A 17,895-nucleotide genomic window follows, 5' to 3' on the forward strand; every position below is an offset into this window, starting at 1 on the left:
TCCTCTTTTCAAAAATCAAAACCAAACACAAAGAAATGCTTCTAATGGAGTAAATCTAGGCTTGAAGATTCGAAATTAAAAATAAAAAATAAAAAATATATACCTTATCAACTTTGCTTAAGAAGGCTATTACAAATGTATTTCCTTCTTGTTTCTTTCTCTCTCTTTTTCTATTTTTTCTTTCTCTCTATCTTTTTTTTCCGTCCAAAACCCCCTTTTCAATATGGTCTTCCTTAATGATTTAAAATTGTTTCTTCTTGATTGGGTAATGGTTTGGTGAAACTACGGCAAAGGGAGTGATGATTGTTCCAACCCAAGCATTAATCATCCCAAATTTTTGGGATTTAGTCATTTTTAATGGGTTTTCTAGATTTGATTTGGTGGCTAACATTTTTCACTGTTCATGCTTGATTTTTGTTGGTTGTTGGCTGGATCGACGTGACCGGAGCAAATGGAGGAAACGATGACCGTTGGAGTGGCTCTTGGTGTGAGCGGCAACGGTGGCTAATGGAAACCCTAGGGTTTCAAAACACTTGACCTAGGATTTGTATGTTAGGTCTTGTTGTTGGGCTTGAATTCCTTGACTGATTTAGTCTAATAAAGATAATGGATTTTTTTATTTAGCCCATTAGGACAAGTCAAAATTTATTTTGGGATCTACGACATTTCTACAGTGTTATTGAAACTCGTCACGTCGAAGTGACGAGTTCCAATAAAAATATTTTTTATTCGAATTTGTCATGCGTGACAGAGTTCAAATAAAATATAATTTTTTTATTAAAATCTATCACATTGAGGTAAAAAGTTAAAATAAAAATTATTTTTTTTAAACTCGTCACATCAACGTGACGAGTTCCATGTCACTCTAGAAGACCATAGATCCAAAATAAATTTTTACTTGCTCTAATGGGCTAAATAAAAAACTCATATACCTTACTAGGCCAATTTTGTTTTGATTATTTTGTAATTGGACTTTGGGCTTGTAACCTACAAAAATAAAATTAGTAAAATATATTAATAATAAATAATACTAAATAATAATAATAATTAAAACCAGATAAAACGGGTGTCTACAACATTAATCTCAACCGAAACAAAATGACTCAAAAATTTTAAATTTCGAACTAACAAAACAAATTGACGGAAGGATCCAATTGACAGATCTAATTTACATCATTGGATACTTGTACGTGATGATGAACCATTTAACCAAAACATGTTTACACTGTAGCTAATTGACATTTATTACCACTTATGATTCATACTTCTGTGTTCATTTCTTTGCCGTAACTGTTTTTAAGTGTGACATTGGCAGAGGGAGCATGAAGAAGAAATACAATTAAATGGCAGACTAATGGGAGAAATATCTGAACTTAAACAAGAGTTAGATGTTTCAATCAACAAACCTTTATCTCCTTTTATTTTTTTTAAAATGCACATAATCTGATTATAAACAAATGATTGAAATATGTTTTTTTTCATTCTGAAAAAGGAAACCACATAAATTCAAAAAAAAAAAATCAAGTAGAAACCTTGGTCTTCATTACAATCCTGGTGACTCTCCTTCCCTTGAAGGTAACATGAGAATAGCTAAGAAGCCTGGACTTCCTATAAAACCGAAGTATGTCCTTCACTTCCTTGTCGTTACACTCCTCAGCCTACACTATCACTCCACCTTTTCTCACAGTCCTCTCCATCTCCCCTGCACACTGCAAAGGGTACAATGCCTCTTCCAAATGACCGGAAAATACGACATTGAAAGCCCCGTCGAAGAAAGGAAGGTAATGGGGATCAGCCCGGCTAACCATTGGCAACGACTCCACCAGTTCAACACCTGTTACATCCTCCACGCCCAGTTTGGTTAGAGCCATGATCTCATGACCAGCTTCAGCTTCACACACAGCACTTTGGAGTGGTTCTTTAGGACACCTATCTGGTGCAGTTGGGTGAAGAATCGACTGTAGGAAGAAACCTTGGTTAACCAAGGTCTAGAGGACCAGAGGCGGTTATTGTTCTTGTGAAGAGGGAGGTAGTAGCGGGAGGAAAAGTCGCAGGTGGACTTGGGGAATTGAAGGTGAGGCTTTTTCGGAGCTTTAGCTGGGAGGCATGTTTCTGGGACATGGAGTAGGAGCAAAAGGAGAATTGTTGCTATAGCGGTTGATATGAATGATACTTTGTTTAGGACTCTCTGTATGTGCCTCTCCATTTTAGTTTTCTTATGTGATTCGAGACTTTTACCATAGGATTGGGGCAGTCTCTTTCTCCAATAATGTGTTGGACAAAAGTCGTTAATCCGAGAAAAATATAGAAAAATAATATAATGACAATAATTATAAAATATCATTATACATAATTAATGATAAAGAATGAGTTTATTTGTTTTAGGACTGTAAGAATTATAACAATCCGAGACCATAATCACACCTGCGAAGATAAAACGAACCAGATTAAACTTATTAATAAATAAATAAAAACTTGAAAGAAAAATACTCTTTTCTTGATTGATCTTTTGATCGGAAACAATTGAGGAATGTCGCTACATAGTTTCCTTAAGACAGATTTTCGGTCACTCTTTTAACGCTTGAGATCGTTAGTCGTCTGTCTCCTAGGATACAACAACTAGATGATCTTTGAACAATAGCACAACTTTCGAGATCACAAACTACTTCTTGACTTTGTCTATCACAAAACTAAGGAGAGAAAATGAATTTTTTTTCAAGATTTATGAAGTTCTTGAATTTTGAGATGTGTAAAACTTGGAAGATTAACTCTCTAATTATAGGGGATTTTCAGGAGAGATTTGTTCCAACTAAATATCTTTTAATATTCAAATTTAAACAGATAATATTATCTTTTAATTTGAAATATCCAAAAGATTTAAACTCCTTTTATTATTCAAATTTAAATAGATATTATTTTAATTTGAAATATTCAAAGTATATAATTATCTTTTATTATTCAAAGTTAAATAGATAATAAATACTTATTAATTTGACATATTTAAAAGAATAATTATCCTACTAATATTCAAATAAAAGAATATCTCTTAATTTACAATATTTAAAAGGAATATGAATTTAATTTAAATGTTAAATCCATCAATAAATTCACTCATTTTCCAACAATCCCCCACATGAATGAAATTGATGATTTTATCAAAAACATTTTGACTCAGTGTGGTGATAGCCTCTACGATCGATAGTTGCATAGGATAGGTAGGTGTTCTCATTTGAACATTCCCTTATGACAGTATGTTTACTTTATTGGGTAACCAGTAGACGTGATGTCTTTGAACTGTTCTATCGTTTGTGTAAACAATGACATACTTTACACAACTACCTCTCTGACAAGAATTTAGTTCTCATGGGTATGTCCTTAAAGCCATGGACATCGCCTGGTTCTGCAAGAGTTTGAAAGAACTATGCCCAATGGTCTTCTTTAAACGGCCCCACTTCACTCTCACATAGGTGACTTATGTTGCTCGACTCACCGAAGCACACAATAGTCATTAAAAGCTTTGCTTATCCTATACCACTTTGATCACTGTTTGCATCATAGGAATAGACTTGGGATAAAAAAACTCCCACAATGACCGTACACGGTTTATGCAATTATGTCGTCCCTTTGAACCTAGATCTTGGGATCTCTAGTCAACAAGGTAGGGTTTTCTTTCACATAAAGCCTTTAAATTTCATGGGATTTATTCAAATTCCTTTAGACGTTTTCTCAACTTGATATTCCTTTGGTTAGTGGATCAACAATGTTATCCTTTGATCTTACAAAATCAGCATAGATAACTCAATTTGAGATCGGTTTGTCTATGGTATTATGTCGACGATGCATATGTCGACGACGCATATGTCTTGACTTACCATTATACTTGCTAATCACAGTATAAACATATTGTAGGTACAAGTTTAAGCCATTTAAGAATATCCTCCAAGAAATTCTGAAGCAATTCAGCTTACTCCCAGACTTGTCTAGAGCTTCAAACTCAGATTTCACTATGAATTTGTTTATAACGTTTTCTTAAGGATTTCCATGTCATTTTTTCTTTCCAATGTGAAACATATTCACTTGTGCCGTTGATATTTTAAATATCAAATTCCAACTAGCATCGGTCTATCCTTCTAAGATAGTATGATAGTCAAAGAAAATACAATCCATTATTTAGGATTTATTTTCATTTATTTTGGTAATATGACAATTACCTTCTCAAGACCACCACATTTTCAAATGTTTATATGACACAGGTTTTCATCTTTTCATAACTCATGTGGTGTCTTGTCCTTTTTCCTTTCCTGGGTACTTTATTTAAAAGGTAATTAGTTGAGAAAACAACTTTTCTCCCCCCACATGTTCTGTGACAATTCAGAACTTCTTAGCATTGCGTTCATTGTTCAATTGTTCCGCTTTGCTATTCCATTTATTTTAGGAGAATATAGTGATGCCACTTCATGAGTAATATCATGTTTGTGCACACTCACTTCTTACCATCTTAATCTTTTAAGTTGGTTTTCAACTTCATATTATAGAAAATAATTTTCTCTATAAATTCGCTTTTGCTATTTTAGCAAATGCACATAACAATACTTTTGCTATCATTAATAGAGGTAATAAAATATTTATTCTCATCGTTTGTGTCATTATTACGAATTTTAAGAACTTGACCACTAAAACTTCCTTAGTGTCAGCATCTTCCATTTCGTATTTATGGTCTAAAGTCATCCATAATTATTTTATCCATCTTATGGATACTATACACTTTATATTGTGTATCCAATAATCCATTTAGGATATATTTTCAATAGAGGAAGTTAGAATACTCCCAAGCTTTAACATCAATAAATATGGTAATAACATTTATCTCATCCTCTCTAATAATAGAAGGATCATCCAATATTTGGTCTGATTTACCAAATAAAATAACATCTTATGTTATCATACCTTAAAATTCTATTCATACAATTTTACAACTTTCTTATTGTGGCTCATGACCACCGACAATCATGATTTGTTTAGCACTAGAAGTTAGAATTAATAATAATTCCAACAATAAACTGAAAGTAAATTTTGGTTATTCTCCCAACAAAATTTAGTTACAAACTAAATGAGTAACAATCTTGTTACTTTCAAATGCTTTCTATTATAAATAGTAATCAAATAATTTTGTTAGACAACAGAATTAAAACCTCAATTGATTTCCAGCATGAAATCAAAGATTCTAATTAACAGAAAAATAATTCTCGTTTATTTTCGATTTTGTTATCGTACATAATTAACATTATGAAACAACATCAGTAACCAAAATTACTTTCACGACAATTTCTATTGAATAGATTTGTCCACTCTCAGATTTTTGCAAACTCGTTAAAACGGCAGGATAAATCCCAAAACAAATTTATTTGCTATCTCATTTTCATCATGATATCTGAACAATTTTAGATTAAAGAAAAGTTTTGAATCGCCTCAGATTATATGGAAATATTAAAATTTCACCTACCTAATTGACTTCATTATTATCAATAAAAACTCGAACTATCAAAACTCAATGTGTGCCCCCGCAAAGTGCAACCACAAAGACCTTGCAGAGATTTTGAAACTTAATTATTTGAATTCCTACACAGTAATTGGTGGAAACATGTCCCGCAAAAAAATAAACACAAAATCTTTAGACAAAAAAAATTAGACTTCATAATTCATAATTGAAGGAAACTTATAGTTTGCGCAAATTCCTCTTAATTTTGGCTCAATATTTGTTCAAACGAATTTCTGGCACTTCCCTTGTATACAACAAGGATAAACTGGAAAAACAAAATTTATATCATCTCGGAAAAAATAAGAATAGAATCTATCTTAAGATTGTTGGAAAAAACCGTTAATACGAGAGTGATATAGAAAAATAATATAATGACAATAATTATAAAATATCATTATACATAATTAATGATAAAGAATGAGTTTACTTGTCTTAGGATTGTAAGAATTATAACAATCCGATACTATAATCGCACCTAAGAAGATAAAACGAAACAAATTAAACTTCTTAATAAATATATAAATAAATAAATAACTTGAAAGAAAAATAATCTTTTCTTGATTAATCTTTTGATCGGAAACCGTTGAGGCCATCGCTACACAGTTTCCTTAAGACAGCTTTTCGGCCAGTTTTTTGATGCTTGAGATCGTTGGTCGTCTTTCTCCCAAGATACAACGGCTAGACGATCTTCGAACAGTAGCACAACTTTTGAGATCACAAACTACTTCTTAACTTTGTCTATCACCGGAAAACTAAGGAGAGAAAAAGAATATTTTTCAAGATTTATGAAGTTATTGAATTATGAGATGTGTAAAACTTGGAAGATTAGCTTTCTATTTATAGGAGATTTTCAGGAAAGATTTACTCCAAACTAAATATCTTTTAATATTCAAATTTAAACAGATAATATTATCTTTTAATTTGAAATATCCAAAAGATTTAAATTCTTTTATTATTCAAATTTAAATAGATATTATTTTAATTTGAAATATTCAAAGTACATAATTATCTTTTAATATTCAAAGTTAAATAGATAATAAATACATATTAATTTGACATATTTAAAAGAATAATTATCCTACTAATATTCAAAAAAAAAATATCTCTTAATTTACAATATTTAAAAGGAATATGAATTTAATTTAAATATTAAATTCCTCAATAAATTCACTCCTTTTCCAACATAATGGGCAGAGTGAGAGCATCAGAACAGAAATGTTTATGAGAGAGGACTGATTTTATGTCTCTGTTTCTGTGTTTCCTCTTCTCTTCACAAAATGGTGTGCTTTAGGCTATTGTATTCTATTGTATTTGTAGACTGCACGACAATAGACAATACATGCACCGACCGTTGGGCTAAATTTAAACTGCAAAGTTGTTGCATGAAATGGCCCTAATCAAGAAAAAGGAGATAAATACATGCATAATCATAAACAATGCAAATGAAAAAAAATATTCATGAACTAACCAATTGATTAAATGTTTTAAAAGGTTCCCAAAATGTCATGGCAAAGAGAAGTTGAATTCATGTTATGTATAGCCCACTTTTCATGTAACAGGGAATTTTTAAGCTTATGGATTGCAAAATAGAAACACAAAATGACCGCCACAAGACCAAATCAAAAGACAAACATGGTGCTGGATTTGCATCCAGCAGCTACAAAAACACCATTAAAATGTGAAGAATAATAAGCCAATCTAGATGACATATTTTTGAACTATCAAGAATGCCAGGAAACATGACTTGAGCCTTGAGCCCTGGACATATACATTATGAACAAATGAATCAAGGTTTAAGAGTACACAATTGGGCAGCCATGGCTAAGTAACTGATTCATTGACAGCCTTCACACCTCATCAGCTGAGTCACTAGGAAGATCGATATATATATATTTGAGAGAAAAGTGCCCTCTAATTCTTTTTCCTGAAAATGGTGATAAAGGGCACAGGTGATGATAGCAAATGCTCAAAATGACACAGAAATAACAGCTCAAATCAATAAGTTCTCTATCATAGGGCCAATCACTAAATGGAAAAGTATGTCATGAATAAACTCCAAAACAGTTTTCATGATAATGTTAGGAAAAAAATACCCAAATAATGGAAAGCATTAATATAAGGAAGAAACTACAGTTTCAGATATCTTCTTTGAACCAGGAAAAACAAATTTAAAAATTAAACAGGCAGGCTGTTCTCTATTGTAACCTATCAGTTTATGTTAAGTTCAAAACTATTCATAGCACGTAACTAATCTCTGGTCCACACTCCACGCCACATCTAAAACATTTTACAAGAAATTGAGACAAGAGAAAACCTTTTTCCAGTTGAATGGTTTATAATCCAGGTGTTGCTTTATGGAAATAATTAATCGTCAGATCTCATCAGTGTCATGATCAAATGATAGTGAAGATAAGGATTTTCATAAAAGCCAATGCACAATTCCACCTTCAGGGATAGACAACAATAGGGCAGGTTGGTAGCAGCAATGATAATGAAAATCAAGAAAGCTACCGAAAGCAACGACTCATATCATGGGCAACATACCAAAGCAGGTCAAAATCATATACTATGTAAGATAACCAACAAAACAAACTGCTAGACTCGATAGCACCAAAAGTGAAGCATGAGAGTTAAGAGAAAGCACACATAATAGCAATCTGGGACTAAAAGAAGAAGAAAATTGACGAGCCTAGTTTGCGCAAGGCAGTGGTTAAAGGAGATGAAGATGCTAACCCCGACTGAACATAAAATGCAATCAATATATATGACCAATCAAAGTTATTGAACGTTCGAAAGAGATTCAACTATTATTAGTCCCAACTGTCAGTGTTTCAATAATGTAGCCAGTTTAAAACACATCTCTTAAGATTTTCATGGTAGACTACTGCTGATCACTTAATTTCAAAGAAAATCATATGGCATGGAAACGAAGGTTGAAACAGCATAGCGTCAAGCAAGAAAATAATAAAAAATAAGATGGAAAACGAATTTGCCAAAGAAGAAAGAAATTATAGTTTCTAAACATGAAATGCAGTAATTTTCAAATGGAAGATGCAGAATATTGAAGATAAAAACCAAAATTTTAACGAACAGGAACCCGCTCGTCGGCTTCATAACATTACACTGTGGTTTTTATTTATTTTAAAAGGTCATTTTCCTAATTGTCCCTAATTTTTATAATCCTCACTACAGCAAAATAGAGTTTTAGCGGCGTTTTTAGTCCTATAACGGCTTTTTTAAGCGTCGCTAAAAGCACTTGCGGGGATAGGAAAAACGCCACAAGAAGCGTCGGCCATACCATCGCCGCTAAGTTAGCGACGTTTGAGAACAAAAAACGCCGCAATAGGTCAAGATATATAGCGGCGATTTTGGAATAAACACCGCAAAAGGTTGAGATCTATAGCGGCATTTTTGGAATAAACGCCGCAAAAGATCGAGATATATAGCGGTGTTTTTGGAACAAAGGCCGCAAAAGGTTGAGATCTATAGCGGCATTTTTGGAACAAACGCTGCAAAAGGTCAGATCTATAGCGGTGTTTTTGGAACAAACGCCGTAAAAGGTCGAGATCTATAGCAGTGGTTTTGGATAAAATGCCGCAAAAGGTCAGATCTATAGCGGCGTTTTTGGATGCAAACGCTGCTAGTTACCTTTCTTTAGCTAATATTAATTGATTTTGCATATTTCATTTTTGCTCTACATCACCTAAATTTAATATCATGTAGCTTTATCTAATTAACAACAGCCATACATGTTAATTAAGACACAAGTTATGCAGAAAAATACTTAAGAACAAAATAACTTAAAAATTATAAACATTAAAATTAAATGTAATGTAGTTTAACATTATTCTCTAGAATTTAGTCTAGGTTCTTTAACTTTCAATTAAAAAAATATTGTTATCTATAACTTAAACTTTATAAACATTAAAATCCACCAACTCCGGTTCACCAAGAAGACTCTTTGTGCGCTTCAGTGATTCACCAAGTAAAAATTTATGCCATCATCATCGGCTAGTAAAACTCATAGACCCCTGAACCTCGAGTAGGAATTTGATTGCTCACCGGAGGTTCCATGAGCGTACATGGTTCTTTGGATATACGATTGGATTTGAAACATGAGAAGAATGTCATGCTTTGTGCAAAGTCCAGAGAGTTCGTGGATATCCAGACGTTCTCTTGAATCATCTACAAATACCAGAAACATTATATACAATTATTACACGAACGTTAATGCAGCGTACTTCAATAGAAGGAAACAACGGTCAAAGAAAAACCCCTTTCAAAATCTCTCTATACTATATAATTGGAACATTGAATTATTTCAAAGCTTTCACTATGGTGTCAATATAGTCAAAATAGCTTCGGTCAATTTAAAAGCAGCTACCATATTCATACAATAACCTATTAAAAGCTAAAAGGGTATTCGACCAAAAACATTGCCATTTCTAGAAATCATGAACCGCTAAAATCTAGGGGCTGAAAACAACAACAAAAATGCAATAAAACAGCTGAATATCTTTCAGATGTCTTGAAAGATTCAGCAACAATTGATCATACACACAGGGAAAACAACAATATACTTCTAACCATGGTATTTCATTCCAACGGATGAATGGTTATTAAAATGAAGTAGCTAAAACAATGTATAGAATTGAGAATATAAGATAGAAGTAGAACTGGGATATTCACCTGCACAAGCTTTTTACACATAGCTTGCCAAAATCAAGAATGATAATCATGATATTAAACGGAATAAGAAAATATCCATGAAGAATATGATGACATAAGAGAGGAAGTCTGAAAATGTAATAACTTACACGGAAGAACATATCCCAAAGCTTCTCGAAAGGAAGTGAACTTGGAGTTAAGAACATGAATGTAATTTTAGACTTTTCCGATAGAACAGTAGGAATATTCAAAATATCTCTAATCACAACCTGTGATGCAATCTCCTCATCACTTGATTCCCTTGTAGGTGAGGGTGGAAGCCAATTAGTAAAGACCTTGCAACCTCTAGAAGAAAATACATAACAAGTAGCATTGCCTTGCGGTGGATAGATGTAAGCACAAACTAGAAAAAGGCTAACTAAAGAAAAGAAGAAAATAATCCATATTGGCCTCTTCAATGGAGGGCAGTGGCGAGATCCAGGCAAGATTTGCATATCACCCATGCTGTCTGGTCACCACGCCTGAGCTCCCTGCATCTAGTACAAACACCACAACTTTATATTCATATAATTATTTCTGTTTCCAAGTTCTCTAAACGAATATGAAAGTTACAATTCAACAACCAACCACAGGTTATTCAATCCGTCAATTGAGTGTGATCTGAGAAAGGGAACCACAGGGGAAAGCATTAGAAATACTAAGTTTGTGAAACAAAATATCTGTAAGACATAAAACAAAACTTGGTCGAAGGCTGAAATACCAAGAACAGCAAAAAAAAACCGATCAATCCTTAGCCCTAAAACTTCGGTAATGAAAATATAATTAAAACAAATTAAATAAACCCTGTAAAGTCAAGCTTATGTTCTACGCGTTTCAAAATAAACAAAAAACCAGAATACAAGTTTTACCGTTCTTTTAGTGGGTAATAATCAAACCGCTCGAGAGCGAAAATTCTTCCAACTGATTCGACACAGATAGCAATAATTTAAGAAAGAAATGAAAAGTTCTGGATTCGCCTAATTACTAAAATCAAACACAGTCAACTTTCTTCCAAGAAAGAATCATAAAGAACAAAACTATGTCGACAACAAATAAACCACTTCATATTTCTAAACTAGAAATACACCTACAGTACTGAAATTTCAAACCAAAACAAGGGAAGAATTCGATGTAACTAATCAATGCACCTACAGATCTGTTCCGGACATCAGAAGTCCCCTCATCAGCTCGACTTCGCTTAGTTTTGGGACGAATTTCTTCAAAATCATCTGGAGAGCCCTCTCTCTCCGCTGGGGAGGGACTCCTATCACTTCCATCGCTGCTCATATCTTCGTTCTCCCCGTTGTCACCGTTTACCTTGCTAGGCTCCTCTCTGGCGACTCCAGTATCAGCCCTAGCCCGTTTCTACACACACACAAATTTCACCAAAATCAGGTTAGTTGATATACTACACAAATGGAATTGACATGGCGGAGAGAGAGACTGAAATGGAGATTTGATAAATACGTGGGGGCGAGTAGTGATTTCGGAGCTTGAAAACACGAATGCCATTATAATTTGGGAATTTAAAAATTACCTCGACGAGGGAGATAAAACTTTTAAAATTTGTAGTGTTTTAAATCCAAAAGTCATTATATATGAACCATATTACGGTATTTTCTTACAAATGTCGTTAAAGTACTACTCTATTACGATATTTGTTGGGAACGCTAATTAATACTATTGCGATTTGTATAAAAACGTCGCTAAAGTACTATTCTTTTGCGGCGTTTGTTGAAAAAACGCCACTATAGATTAAACATATTGTGGCGTTTGTATAAAAATGCCGCTAAAGTACTACTCTATTGCGGCATTTATTGAAAAACGTCACTATAGATGAACCCTATTACGGTATTTTTCTATAAACACCGCTAAAATTACCATTTTGTGGCGTTTGAAATGTAAATACCGCTATATATTTGAAGTTAGTGGCGTTTACTCTCAAAACGCAACAATTTTACTGTAGTACCTACTTTTTATCTTCATAATTTAGGCCTTAATTTTTTCAATCTCACATTTTTACATTTATAATTGATGACCTTAAATTTTTCAATCTCACTTTGTACCTTTATAATTGAGCTCCTAATTTTTTTCAATCTCACTTTCTACCTTTATAATTGAGCTCCTAATTTTTTCAGTTTCACTTTCTACATTTATAATTGAGACCTCTAATTTTTTAATCTCACTTTTTACCTTTATAATAGATGTCCTTAATTTTTTTCAATCCCATTTTTTACTTGTATAATTTAGGCCCCTAATTTTTTTAATCTCACTTTTTACCTTTAAAATTGAGGCCCCTATTTTTTTATTCGCACTTTTTTTACTTTATAATTGATGTCCTTAATTTTTTTCAATAATACCTTTTGCTTTTATAGTTTGAGCCCTAATTTAATCATTTTTGTATGATTTATTAATGTAATATTAAATAATTTTTCAAAGTAATAAAAACATATTTTCATTTTATGGTCTATATTTTAGTTTAGCTCAGTGCCATGAAAATGTATGAGACGACTTTGCTTAAGAGTATTAAACCATTAAAGTAGATCCTAAATTTTGTTAATTGTTTGGATAGATTTTATATGTTTTTTTAAATATTAGTTGATACAATATTAAAAAATGAATTTAAGATTTGTATATTTAATCTAAATGTAATATTCTTTTCACATTTATAATTCAATGATTATATAAATAATTTTGAACTAAATATTTTTAATTTTATTAATAATTTTGTTTTTATAATTAATAATTCAATTAAAAATATTCAATTTAAGATTATAAAGAAACATTAAATTTAATTTATAAAATATATAAATCTTAAATTTTATTTTTTTAATCTTGTACTAACTAAGTTATAAAATATATGCAATTGATATCCAAATTTAAGATTTGCTTTAATGCTCTAATATGTCAATGCTATCAATCTGTATGCTATCTTGTATTGCATAACACAATTGTTTAAGTTGGTTCAGTGACAAAAGTCGGTGTTTACATTCCCGTGAACCTGGGTTCAATTCCCTTATCTCATGTTGATATTGTTTGGGATTTTTCTACTTGTTTTTCCATCTAATAATATGCTAACACTTGCCACCATCTGAGTGGTAGAAAAATAATTAAATTAAAAAAATTTAAAATCTAAAAAATCTCTAATAAGATGTTAACACATATCACAATTTGATTAGAGGATTAAATTTATTGAATTAAATTAAAATTAGGACCAAATTGATAGAATATATAACTATTGAGGACTACATATATAGTTATATCAATTTTATTAATTGTCACGCCAATATATCTGTTAAAAATTAACGAAAGATGGCTTAATTGAATATAATTAAATAGTTAAGTGCTCTGATTGATAAAATTAAAATATTAATAATAAAAATAGAAAGGGTTAAATAGTTGAGTGATCAATGTTATAGTTTACCATTAAAGAATTTACCTTTAAATTTTAACTAATATATAATTCTAGGTTGAATATTTTATAATTTTAACATTTTATAAATTAATTTATCAGTACTTATAGTTAGTGATGTTCATTGCTGCATGTCAAGCGTGGTCAATTTTTTTATAATTGGATTTTATTTAATAAATAAAGAAGGAGAGGTATACGGTATACCTTCTACGAGGGAAAGTGGGAAACATATTAAAATATTGTTTTTTCTTTTTCATTTTTTTTTCAACTTTCAAGACATATTTTACAATTTAAAAAAAGGAATATATATTATGTTATGATCTTATAGTATCTGTCAATTTTTTTATTTGGATAAACTTACACATATAACAAAAAAATATTACTCGAATTCTAATTACTTATAAAATCTATGATATGACATTTTTTTATCATTAAGACGAATACTTAAATTTAAACCATATAATTTTTTTTAAAATAATGTGTGGTAATTATAAGATAATATTGATTTAGAATTTTTCTTAATAATTGACAACGTACATACACTTTACAAATATACTACCGAACTCGAAACTTTCAAGAAGAACAACCTTCACTTTTAACAAAAGAGGTTGTCTGATTCTTTTTTATGATTATCGCCAATGACACCAATTTTTTTTTGATATGTTATAGTTTTAATCATAATCTTACGTAGAGGAGATGAAAATAGGGACTTTAGAAGAAAAAGGAAAAGTATTTTTTGTGAGTCTAGAATTCGTGACTTAAAGAATTAAATGGGAACAAAGATAAATAATTTAGACAATCGACCAATGTAATTGCTCATTTTTAAATAAAACAAACATAAAAGCGATATATAAGTTATTTTCATGGAATACACCAATCTTGGAATTAAAAGACTAGTATCCCCTAATGATTGTATTTAAGTCCAGCTAGTGAGAAGTTAGAGTTCGAATTTAACTTAAAATTCTTAAAATTTGGTTTGATTTCAATCGAAAACACCAAGTTAAATAAAAATTATAATTTTGTTCATATATATAATTCATGTATATATGTTTAAGTTTAAATTCAAAACTAAATTTGATTTATATATAATTGATTATAAGGTGATATTTGTTCAAAATCTTTCTTAATCATTGATAACACACACCCTACATCTTGTTCAAACCTAAACTTTTAAGAAAAACAATATTCTTTTTAACTACTTAGTACACTTGATAAGTTAAGTTATAATTTGAACTTTAAGTTTATACATATTAAGAATAAAATAGCATAATATTAATAACACATCAAAATTTTTAAAATCACACACAATTATACCCTAGAATTTTAGCCCAAATTGAAAACCCTAGAATTTGGGAATTTCTACTTTAAATCCATAATTTGAGATCGGTGACTAATTTGTAAAATAATATAAAGTAGAAGCAATGTCGTAAACTCTAAATAAAAAGAGGATCTAGAAAGTAGTTAACCCAATCTCAATTTAACTTGGATTCTAACTCTCTCTGTTAAACAGCGCGACGCCATTCTTCTTCATTTTTCCTTCGTTTTCTCAAACCCTTGCGCTGCTCACCCTTTTAGTCTTCGCTGCTTCCGTTCATACCTCACCGTCATCGTTTGTCGTCGAGGTAAGACCGTTGGTCACGTTACACCTGATTTCTTGATCGACGAACACCGCCGGTTTTGTAATTTGTAATCTAAACCGCCAGCCGAAATTTGCTTCGTTCCCGTCACTTCTCCGCCGCCGTAGGGGTTCTTTTCGGCCGTTCAAGGCCACCTTGAGACCGGGTTATCGTCGGGGAAGGCCTAACCGACCTCGGTTGCGGCTGAACAACCCCGTTTTCGTCATAAAACCACTGCTGCCTCTTTCCGGAAACACTGTCTCCGGCCGTTTAAGGCCACGGCAAGGCTGGCCGTGAGATCCTCGACCTTTGGGACTGCTGTCAGTGTGTAGACTTCCCTTTTGGTTATTCTGGCAGTCCTTTAATCGAATTGAAACCTTGTTGTCTTTTTTCTCGTTTCGAATTGGAAATAATTATAATTATCGTTTTATCGTCATTTTATCGTGTAATATTTGAGAAAGTGTTGATTTAGGATTTGATACGAATGTCGTATTTTTGCAGCAGTTATCGAACTGTAATCAGAATTACCGTCCCCTTCGCCTTTGCTGTTATTTTTGAAATGACTCGAATTACAAGAACGTCCGTAAGTGTAGCTTGTACTTTGACTTAGATTTAGTTCGTTAAATTAGGTTAATAAAATTATTATTGGATTATTTTGTAGGAGCGGATTCAGTTTGACCCATTGTTTGAGCTGACCATGGGAGTTAATACGATCTTCGTTGGCTGTTTTGTCGAGGTGTGTAATATTTTGCTTTCGGATCGGATAAAAAATCAGATATGTATATCATTTTGCATGTCATATTGGGATGAATTTTGATAGGGAAGTTCAGTGCATTCAATCGACGGGGTGAATGTCACTTTTAGATTCTGAGGTCTCTGTCTTTGTGATGGACCTCACTTTAGATGGTGTGATTATAGTTTGAGTGGTTCTGGGGAACCCACTCTTCGGATGGTGTGACATGTGTACGGATCATAATCATTTACATAGCATCCAAATTATGTTTCTCACTGATTGATTCGTAATTATGATTATTGTTAGTCTATTCGGACTATCTTTTGAACTTGTTTGTTTGATTGCACTTTAGAGATGCACTAAGTTTTATAATTTATCCCTTAGTTTAAAAAGGCGCAAGGCGCAAAGGGTTCTTGGAACCTAGGCGTAAGGAGCATGGCGAAGGCGCGTGCCTTTCGTAGGCGAGGCGTACTTCTGTAGATTCGACCTAATTTTTTTTAAGTTGTGTTTAAGGGTTACGTGCTAGTTGCTTGAAACTCGAGATCACACTTAATCAGACAATAAATTATCATATTCAAATTTGTTGAATCAAAGTTAATAATTTATAGTACAAATATTTTATTACAATGACTACATCAATGCCTTCCTTTGCCGCTACCTCTTGCTTAAATAATAGTCCTATGAATTAAACATGTGGTGACAGACTGTGAGATAATTAAGTGATTAAAACCCCAAACTCAAAACTAAAAATAATATCATTGGTCAAATTTTCTTCTCTTAAAACATTATCTTTATGGATTCCTGCATCTTAACATAGCAATGAACGAGTCAATGGAGGCTCAATGCTGCCGCCACCTTTTTATTCCACTCTTCCTTTATTCATCCATTTATTCATTTCAAACATCGCCATAAAGACATTGTAAAAATCACTCTATGTTTCAGTTCAAAGGCCTGCAAAATACGCCAAGCAGCTTAAAGTCTCATCTGAAGATAAAGCCAAGCCAACTGGTGAAGTTGTGTAAGAAAAGCGGGAAATTTTGGATGCCCTAATCTCGTACGAAATGAACACAGTCGAAAACCAAAGCGAAGCTCCATTCATCAAAGCTTTGGTCCTCTCTTCAACCTCACGGAAATCCACTTATGGTTTTACTTCTTTCCCTCCTTTTTACCCATCTTTTCTTTCTGCTGATAATTAGAGATGAATTGTTAAAGACTTTAGTTAACTTCAAACTCAACCCCTTCTTTTCTTATGCAGGGACGATGATTTCACGGAGTTCGGGATTTTTCTTTCTTATCTGACAGCAATGTAATTTCTCTTCTCTAACTCTTTTCTTTCTTTTAATTTCTTTTTTGGGTCACCCTTTTATATGTTTATTATTAGTATTTAAATGCAGAAATCATCTCGACAAAACGATAAGAACCGCTCAAGAACTTTTCACGCAACCTGTGGCAAGTGCTCTGCAATTTATTTTTGAACTTTTCTCAAGCTTTCTTGGTGTTAGTTTTAGTTATTTGTATTGGTAGTGGGGTATAACTTGGATGTTGTGGTATGCCTAGAGTGTTTTATTGATCGATGCCTTCTTTTCTTTGGGTCTGTTTTATGGTTGGTTCAGATTTCAGCATTTCACCTTATGATATTGAACTGGCTAAAGAAATGGATGCCTTGGGCCTTCCACTGTCCTTCCAATCCAAGCATGTAAATCCAAAATACTTCTAGTACCTTTACTTTTTTCTATTGTGTTGCACATAGATATTAAATCAGTGTATTTTTTCCCTATCCTTGATAAAATTTTCATGAGTTCTTGAATAATTTGAAGTTTTGGGAAAAGTGGTAAGTATTTGTTTGCTGTAATTATAAGACACATATTTGAAGTTGGTGATGGTCATT

General features: G+C 32.2%; 1 long non-coding RNA gene across 3 annotated transcripts; it reads left to right on the forward strand.

Annotated features, from left to right (window-relative positions):
• The first annotated feature begins 15,184 nt into the window (after nucleotides 1-15,184).
• Nucleotides 15,185-17,461, forward strand: LOC120138310. 3 transcript variants are annotated; one of them, XR_005517516.1, is made up of 6 exons: nucleotides 15,185-15,594; nucleotides 15,776-15,857; nucleotides 15,936-16,010; nucleotides 16,950-17,150; nucleotides 17,263-17,313; nucleotides 17,389-17,461. It is a non-coding gene; the product is annotated as an uncharacterized LOC120138310 (long non-coding RNA). The 3 variants fall into 3 exon arrangements; XR_005517518.1 differs by having other exon boundaries at nucleotides 17,402-17,461; XR_005517517.1 differs by having other exon boundaries at nucleotides 15,185-15,280.
• The last annotated feature ends 434 nt before the right edge of the window (nucleotides 17,462-17,895 follow it).

This window comes from Hibiscus syriacus, unplaced genomic scaffold (genome assembly GCF_006381635.1).
Source record: "Hibiscus syriacus cultivar Baekdansim isolate YM2019G1 unplaced genomic scaffold, ASM638163v2 tig00110683_pilon, whole genome shotgun sequence".
Taxonomy (NCBI): Eukaryota; Viridiplantae; Streptophyta; class Magnoliopsida; order Malvales; family Malvaceae; genus Hibiscus; species Hibiscus syriacus.